Source organism: Aedes albopictus, chromosome 2 (genome assembly GCF_035046485.1).
Source record: "Aedes albopictus strain Foshan chromosome 2, AalbF5, whole genome shotgun sequence".
NCBI classification, from domain to species: domain Eukaryota; kingdom Metazoa; phylum Arthropoda; class Insecta; order Diptera; family Culicidae; genus Aedes; species Aedes albopictus.
The window spans coordinates 242,313,051-242,319,892 of record NC_085137.1 but is presented as its reverse complement, the minus strand read 5'-3'; positions in this window follow the sequence as shown (position 1 = coordinate 242,319,892).

Below are 6,842 nucleotides of genomic sequence, written 5' to 3'. Positions count from 1 at the left end.
CCATTCGGCACCATTATTCGCCTTGCGTGCTAATATAGTGCTGTTGTAGAACTGACGTGCTCTATATTGGCCGAGTAATAGCTCTATAAGCCCAAAAAGGTAAAATACTTTCTTGGTTAGGTACCTGGAGCAGCTTTTCATCGTTGGTAACGCCCAACGATTTCCAGATCACGCTCCGCTTGGTCCACACATTGTGCTCTTTGCGCACGACGCCTTCGTGTGGAATCTGGATTAGTAGCGAATACCAAGTTTCAGAGTTGTTTTCTGGCATTTTTGCAACACGCCCTCCCTCGTCACCACACACCGTTTTACTTCACACCACGAGCTCTCAAACCTGAGCGTCTGTTCAGCAGGAGGAGCAGGTCACAATCCGACTAACAGGCTGTGTTATTTTGTTAGAATTAATTTTCATAACAACGATTGTTATAAAACATGTACCATTAGTAGTTCAAATAACGAAAACTCTAACAAAGTTCCCACTGAAAAGAACAAAAATGTACCTAATAACTTTTGTTATAACTTAACTTAACTTTTAGTCCTGGGCACCAACGGTGGTGCAATTGAAAGATTTATTATAGTATTCATAAGAATATTGCAAAAATGAAATGTGATAGGATTTAACAAAATTATAACAAACTAGCTGTCCCCGGCAAACTTTGTCTTACCTTACCTCTATAACCTAAAGACTAATTCAAATGACTCATAAAAAGGAAATTTAGCATACATACTCTGGAATGTTTTTTTTCTATTGATGTAAATTCTTGAATTAGTTGACACACGGATAAGAAAATCATGAAAAACACTTTGTATAATATTCTTAATGATGGTTCATTTACGAGAATTGCAGTTCCTCCATTTCAAAATTCATGTATTGATTTATCTTTATGTTCCAATAGTTTAGCATTCAAATTATCTTGGAAAATAATACATGATCCAAATGGTAGTGATCATCTTCCTATTTTAATTAAATTAAATAATAATGAATATAGTAATAAAACTGAAAATTCTAATATTGATGATCTTTCAAAAAATGTTGACTGGGTGAAATTTTCTGATTTAATTTCCATTTCATTAATCCATTGGGATAATTCTCAATCGCCAATTGAAAATTATGATCAATTTATCAAAATTTTGATTAAATGTTTACTTAAATCTCAAAAAACTAAGTCAGTACGCAAAAACCTCGAAAAAAATCGCCCCACTTTTTGGTGGGATAATGATTGTTCAATTGCTTTGAAAAATAAATCAGCTGCATTCAAAAAATTTCGTCGTTCAGGCACAAGAGAAAATTATTTGTCCTACCGTAGGGAAGAAGCTTTGTTTACTCGCGTTACTAAATTTAAAAAAAGAAAATATTGGAAACATTTTGTTGAGAATCTTGATAAAGAAACTTCGTTAAGTACATTATGGTCAGTAGCAAGAAATTTAAGGAAACAGGATAATTTGTCTCCTGTTACATTGGAATATTCAGATAATTGGATTGATCAATTTGCATCGAAAATATGTCCTGATTTTGTTCCCCGTTCTATTAATTTCAAAAATGTAGAATTACACAATTATTTTCCTGAATTATGTTCTCCATTTTCGTTAGATGAGCTAAACTTGGCATTATCTATAACAAATAATACTGCTCCAGGTATTGATAATGTTAAATTCATTGTACTTAAAAATTTACCGTTTGAAGGTAAAATTCATTTATTATCAATTTATAACTCTTTTCTTTTCCAAAATATTTTACCACTAGAATGGCGTTCTATTAAAGTGGTTAGTATTCTCAAACCAGGTAAAGACCCTTCTTTGGCTGATAGTCGTAGACCAATTAGTTTATTATCCTGTCTTCGTAAACTTATGGAAAGGATGATCTTAAATCGCCTTGAGCTATGGGCTGAAAATAATGACATTTTTTCAACTTCTCAATTTGGCTTTAGAAAGGGTCGTGGTACTCGTGATTGCACAGCCCTTTTGGCTTCTAAAATTTTACTTTCTTTCAATCAAAAACAAGATGTTATTTCAACATTTCTTGATGTATCTGGAGCCTATGATTCTGTACTTATAGATTTACTTTTGCAAAAAATGAATAATTTAAAAATTCCCTTAATTATATCCAATTTTATTTATAATTTATTCTCATATAAAATTATGTACTTTTATCACAATGGGTCTTCTAAAATTTATCGTTATAGTTATTATGGTCTTCCTCAAGGATCTTGTTTAAGTTCCTTTTTATATAATTTATTCACTAGTGATATTTCAGCAATCATTCCAAATGGCTGTTATTTAATTCAGTTCGCTGATGATAAGGTTATTTCAGTAAGTGGCAAAAACAGAGAAATAATTCGTCATTTTATGCAGGTTAGTTTGGATAATATTGGTTTATGGGCTTTCAATAATGGTTTTAACTTTTCGGTTCAAAAAACAAAATTTATCATTTTTTCTCGAAAACATTCCACTATTAGTGTAGATTTATATCTTAATGGTATTGAAATAGAGCAGGTTAGTGATTACAAGTATCTAGGTATATGGTATGATTCTAAACTGAATTGGAGTTATCATATTAAGTATATTCAGAAAATTTGTTCAAAGAGAATAAATTTTCTTCGCATTATTACTGGCACTTGGTGGGGTGCTCATCCATCTGATATGTTAACTCTTTACAAGACAACAATTCGTTCTGTTATGGAATATGGTTGTTTTACTTTTGGTTGTGCTTCTCAAACACATTTGGCAAAACTCGAAAAATTTCAATTTCGATGTTTAAGAATTTGTCTAAAATTGATGAATTCCACGCACACAAAATCTATTGAAGTTTTAGCTGGCATTGTTCCTCTCAAAATTCGTTTCAATGAATTGAATACTAAATTTTTAGTCCAGTGCTTTACCAACAACCATCCAATAATTGACATACTGAAAGATTTGTATGAAATTAATCCCTCTTGTAGGATCCTAAATTCATTTATTTATTGTTACACTAGAAACATTGTCCCTCTTGATTCAATTAATTTTTATAATCATGACATAAATGTTTACTCTTTTCAACCTTTAATTGACATCTCTTTAGCTTTGGAAATAAAACAAATACCATGCTATGAGCATTCTCGATTTGCTAAATTGTTATTTGACCGTAAATTTGGTGGAATTGAACCTCAGTATTTATTTTATACAGATGGTTCATTCATTAGAAATAGTGCTGGATTTGGAGTTTATAATATTGAGGTGGCTCATTTTTTTTAAATTGAAATCTCCTTGTTCCATTTTTGTTGCTGAATTGATTGCTTTATATTTCACATGCAGTGTTATTGAAGGGTATTCTCCAAATTTGTACATCATATGTACTGATAGTTTGAGTTGTTTAAATGCAATTAAATCAACAAATTTCAATTTTAAAATTCATTACATAATCATAATGCTGAGAAAATTAGTATACGATTTACAACGTCGAGGATTTATTATAAAATTTGTGTGGGTTCCTGCACATTGTCAAATTTTTGGTAATGAACAAGCTGATTGTTTGGCCAAATTAGGTGCTACTCGTGGTATTATTTATGAACGTAATATTTTTCATTCGGAATACTTTGCTGAAATCAAACAAAAATCGAAATCTTCTTGGCAAATTGATTGGGATTGCAGTGATAAAGGTCGTTGGTGTCATTCCATTTGTCCTGTTGTGGATAAAAAACCTTGGTTCAAACATTTATCTACTAGTAGAAATTTCATTTGTCTGTTTTCAAGACTTATGTCTAATCATTATATTTCTAATAGTCATTTATATCGTATCAATATTGTAGATTCAAATTTATGTATCTGTGGTGAATCATATCAAGATATTGATCATATAATATTTCATTGTGCTCATTATACATTACCCAGAAAAAACCTAATTGATAGATTTAAAAATTTAGGCTTTTCTTTACCTGTATCTGTTAGAGATATTTTAGGTTGTAAATCTTTAGTCATGATGAAAATTCTTTTCAGATATTTTATTGAAATTGGTTATGCTGTTTGATACTCTTTAAATTTTTTTTTTCAGTTTTCAAGAATTGCGTCCGATTTCTGTCCTTGATGTTCAAAATTCCTTCGTCGTAGTCAGATTACCTTGGTTCATCCCTTGACAAATCCGCATCAAGACCACGGCTCGATTATGGATACTTTTCCGGAGGAGCCTTTAGTTTTAAGTTTATTTTATAATGATTTTTGAAAAGATAAAAGAGGTTTTATGCCTTTTTGAGAAAGATTTCGTAGATGAGGAAATCACTCAAAGGGGCTTTTCCCTCTTTCAAAATTTTTAGTTAAAAATAAATAACAATAACAATAACAATAACTTTGTATAATATCTCTTAATTAGTCAAACAATGTTGCTCCCAAGTACTTGGCACATAGGGTTATGGGTCGCATGAATATTTTTTTTTTTAATATATTGTAAGATTTATACAATTATTATGCTGACTCTAGCAGATTTTTTTTTTGTTTTGATAAATTGGCGATTTAGTTGTTTTTCTTTCAGCCAACCATTAAGCATGCAAGTTATTTTTAAAGCAATCAATGAATACATAATTGTTAGCACTTAAACGTAAAAAGACTGTATTAGACATTCATTGCTCCAACCCAATCTAAATAAAAATAATCTTAAGGATATCCCTCGTCATATTGAACATGCACAGAGAAGAACATCTTGGAAGTCCCACCAATGACAAACGTTCTCCTTGGACGAAATTGAAAAACTTTCACTCAATAAATTGTACTCTCATCCTCTGCTCCTGTCACTCCACGCCACGGAACGAATTATGATACACCATGAAGATATATTTCTCGCTTCACCCTTAAAGCCAGTTATTCAGCTCAAAAACAAGTTGCCCTTTTTCAACCCTCACCCCTCTCTGGGGCATAAAGAAGTGTGTTCGGTCCGATCATCTCCTCCGAACCCCCGGCCCAGTCGATTATAAAATTTACTTGTTTCAATCTGTCTTTTCTCCTTGAGTGAGTTTTTCTTTTATGTGTTGAAATTTATTATTCAAAAGATGAAGGCGAAGCCTCATCCCACGCACAAGACGGCGGCGATCGAGATAAGATTTTCCTTTCATAAATTTAATCCGCAAGGGGCACAAGGCATGGTAAAGTGTAAACTCAATTTTCTTTCAAACGGACAAGTGCTTCCGCGTGGCCTCAATGACGAAGCACCTTGACCAGAAGGAAACCTGTAAACCACTTGCACTGACTCTGGTAGAACGCACGAACTAGACGAAATATGGAAAATGTGATTTACTGGTAGGTATCGATTTAGCACACTTTCAAGCCTACGCGACTCGGCTTCAATAGCCATTATTGACGAATGAGAGGTAGGTATGGGGCATGAAAACCAAATCAAGATAACATGTGTAACTTACAAGTTGACCTATTAGCACACGTGTCTTGCTACCCTCTTAGGTATGTCTCAAAATAATTGTTTAGGTGATATGCAATACTTATGAGCTTATTGTAAATGTGTTGCTGCACTCGTGACGGGCATGAAGCCATAAGACATGCAAATGAATAATGGAAAATTGCGGTTTATTCAAACTGTTTTACTATCGTTCAAGGGGGTTATCAAGTGGGATGGCAGTTATGGTATAATACTGTCATCTTGGCAGCTACTTAAACACCACCAAACTACTGTTTGATCGACACCTGCTTACGGAAACACGTACTCACGTGAAGCGGAAAAGTTGCGTAGGTAAAAAAGGTGTCGATCAAAGATTACTTGGTGAACAAAAACTAAAAAAAGTTACGCTTATCCCTCCTTGAGCATTTGGATCATTTTTTACCCAAACCGTACACTACGCCAGCGATCTGTTCCCAAGAAAGGTTAAAGCGAAACTTAGTACCGATGGTCTTGCACCATTTCTGCAGGTGTAGCGAAGTGGAACCTTCTCGGCAGGGCTCCTATTTTGGACACTTTTCTGCTTTAACTCAGCCAATTCCAAACCTATTGACACAATTTCTGGAACGCTGTGAGATATGTATAGTATCTAGCCGTGTACAAAATTTCAAGTCAATTGATTAGGAATTGACTGCGTTATAGTGAAAAGCGACATATCTATCTATCTTCTTCTATATAAATAAAAATGGAATGGTGTTTGTATGTCACGAATAGCCTCGGGAACGGGCCAACGGATTTACACCATTCTTTCAGTGTTTCACTCGTGCAGGGCTCCGACATGTTCGTACGAAAAAATAATTAGGAAAATCGACCGGGAACGCACCGAAAACAAAAATGTTTGAAATTCCATTTTACGGGGCAATTTTCTACAGAGCTGCAGTCAAAAAACACAGTAGGCAGGCAGAACGACGTTTGCCGGGTCAGCTAGTTCTATATAAAAATTCAAATCAACACGATCGGTTTAGTAATTGGGCATCGAGCATGGAACTGGGCTAGTTTCCAAGCGGTGGTAGAGGATCGCCAGTGCAAGACCCCTCCAGGTAACATACTACATAGTCCACTGTCACTGGAGAAACAGCGGCAGACACGATCCCCCAAGCCAGAGAGCTCTCCAATGGTGGACCGACAAGGTGAAGAAATCGGTCGAAGCACGGCCCCAGACAACCAATTTGCACGTATAATGAAGTTTATGTTCATGTTATACGTACTTTTATGCGGTAAAGTTACATCGCATAAGATGCAGTAAAATTGCCTTATACGTACAAAAGTGGAGGCGCTATACGTGCATTGACGAAAAAAAAATATAGCTATATGACTTCAGGCGATATCTTATGCGATGCACGGCGTGCACTATTGCGACGTAATATAGCATCTTATGCGACTTGATAATAAAAAAAAACAATTCTTGTCACCGCAGTATCGAACTAAG